This window comes from Sinocyclocheilus anshuiensis, unplaced genomic scaffold, assembly GCF_001515605.1.
Source record: "Sinocyclocheilus anshuiensis isolate Anshui unplaced genomic scaffold, SAMN03320099.WGS_v1.1 scaffold1240, whole genome shotgun sequence".
In the NCBI taxonomy this organism is placed as follows: Eukaryota; Metazoa; Chordata; class Actinopteri; order Cypriniformes; family Cyprinidae; genus Sinocyclocheilus; species Sinocyclocheilus anshuiensis.
Window position 1 is genome coordinate 478,846 of NW_015542555.1, and position 3,125 is coordinate 481,970.

Sequence of the window (3,125 nt, forward strand, 5' to 3'; positions counted from 1 at the left end):
ACTTCCATATTTCCTATTTCTGACAACCTTATTTTGTGGGAAATTATAATAAAGCAGTCAGGGTGTCCAAACTTTTAGTGTGTCTAAAAGTTGTGAAACGCAAAAGAGACTCTCTTGGTTTAATTATACATATTACGTATGGTTTACATTTATAAAATTATGCTTATGAAATATGCAGACTGATAAGAGAGCAGCTGACAGGTGATCAAGTCCCTGATTTGAGTCAATGCTTCTGCAGGCCACAGTGTGCTGTGATCACCCGTGATGTGACATACAGACACACACTAACTAGACACGTTCTGGCAAGCAATCACTAGAGCTAATTCAATGTTATGCAACGATGAATGAAAATCTGTATTCACGATAAGAGACATCCACTGTCACCGCAAAGATACGGAAACTGTTTTCTGCTTTTGTTTTCTGACAGCCGCAGTCGAGTCATCGCGGCCCATATTTAAACCTCGTCTGTCGTGAAATTAAAAGTTTTATTGCAGCAAGTTCAGTAGCCTATCTTTGAAAGCCCCGTTATAAGATTTCACAGTCGCGCAGCCCCGTTCCTATTTGCCATCGTTGCAGTTTGTCAAACATAAAATGTTAATTGGATTACTAAATGAGAAATATCGCATCCAATAGAATCCACCTCCAGTCAAAATATTGGGGAAAAGCAATATTTCAAATGAGATTTTAATTTGGATAATCTTTTGAACTTTAATAGAGCCCGAGCCAGTGGGCATATTGAGATTACCACATCATTATTAAACAAAAGTGACACAAAACCATCAATTCTCAGTCCGTGACAGATAAACGCTTTCCACTGCACAAATAATATTAGTTCTGCCTACTGACGCCAGCTCTTATCTGCCTCTGGATTATTGGGTTCACGCTGCTTTCAGGTGCTGAGAGATTTGACAGAAATGTTTGCATATATGAATAGCGGCACACACACATATATGTTGGCAGATCCTCAGAGGAAGCCCGAGGCACGGCGAACGAGTCAAGTCCATATCGGCGGTTTAATGAAATCCCCCTGCTCATCAAACACAGGCAGAGAGTGATTATACACGGAGAAGGACACAGACGAGATGAAACGTATGCTTTCCTAATATCACCCTCCATATCATCATATTAATGCACGCCATAAGGATGGACACGTCTTGGAGTCTGACTGATAACTACGCAAATGTAGACGTGTTCAGATGTCCTGATGTAGGCTGTTTCTAATCTTTAGATCCATCATTGGGTGACTTTTCTCCACAGGGCATTCAACAGTTTGCAAGGAAATGGACATACAAATTCACATTTTAAACCGCATAAACATCACGTGTGAACCATTACACACATCTCAGCGAAACTGAGTGCAAATGCTTTAAGCAGCCCTGAATTCTCACATGCATCTCAATCCAGATTATATGAGCACTACATTGACTATATAATGGAGCTGAATAAGTAGCCTAAACGACCTTACACCGCGCAATTCAGACCATACAGATGTGACTCAACTCCGTCCATTCACGTAAAAGCAAGGCGAAGGACAAAGAATTACACTGGAGGAGAATTTCAAGGGCACTTTGGCTAACTCAGATGACCAGGTTGCATAGCAACTTCATCCACTCAGTCCATCAGGGTGTCAAATCCTGCTTTCCGTGAGCCGTTTCACATGCTGTCATTATCTATTAACAGCTTGGACACAGGTGGCAAAATGCTCCACTTTCAAGAACCCAAAAAGCAATTCTTAGTCTATTTTTACAGCAGGGGTGATGTAATGCTTTTCCTCGCAGTAGAGCCAGATGAATTGAGGCGTTTTGTTAATATTATAGCGCCACCCTGTGGTGCAGCAAAACTCTTTTATGTAACTTTCTCTAACAAATGACATCATGTGTTTACATCGTAGGCTTAGGTGACATCAGAGAGGAGTGAAAGGAAAAGGTGGGCGAGGGAAGAAAAACAGAGCGAGGGGAAAAGCAGAAAGAGAATGGGAAGCTGTCTGGGGGACTGTGAAAGACTGACATTTGAAAATCAAAACAGAGTCATGTTAGAGAATAATGAGGATATGAAATTGGAGGACAGAGTAGGTCAGGTTAAATATTTAAAAGTTACTTTAATACCCATCCAAGACAGCCATTATGAGGTGTAGATTGTATATCTAGATAATAATTAAATAGTATGGTATTACCATGGTACCATGTCCAATAATATACAACAAACGTTCAGTCGTAATAATGCTCAGGCTCAGTGAGTTTATGAATTCATATTTAAGGAAGGGGTCTTCCCCTATAATATCCTACAAAATCAGAAGCTGAAACAATCTCTAAAATACGATCACGAACAATTGCCTGAACCAGCACATTGTCCTATGATGATTCAAGTTCACTCTCTTGACTCCTGTGGCTGTACTCCGCCTCCTTGTGCTGGAGTAACACACTGAGATTTACAGGAGAGTTTATTGTAGAAATGTCATCTGTTCTTCATTCATTATTTTTGAGAGGTTTCAAAGGCTAATTGTCAGTACTTCGGTCGCCTATTGCATATTAACCTTTTAATTTATATTACTAACCAAAATAATAATAATTTATTTCCCCTATACAGCGGTGAAAAAGCACCAAAGAGTCATTGTAGAAAAAAAAATCAAAAATCAAAATGACTTTATTTTAATATTATAATAAATGCTTTATTATATAATAAAAATCTTTGAAGCATTGGAAAAATTTTAGTCTTGTGTCATAAAATAATTTTTTAAAGTTATTTTTAAACACTGTTCTTGTTTTCATGGGAAGGAGCTGAGTTCATTAAGGATAAAATATAATAAAAATTGGATATATACTGAATAATACCGACAACACTAGTGATTTTAAACAGGACAGGCCACCAGTGTTATTATTATTATGTTCTTAAACACAAATCAATCTCAAATAAATGGTGTGTGAATGGGTTTGTCAGTCAGGATTTACTGATAAAAGAATTCCATTCATTGAAAACCCAATCGGAGACTTTTACAGTTTCACTCAAATCTTCTTTATACTAATATATTTGTTATGCATGTGGTACATGTTGTAATATCGCATCGTTGTTAATATTGCATCACACCCTGAAGAACATCAGCAAAGACTTGTTTTTTTTTTTTTTTG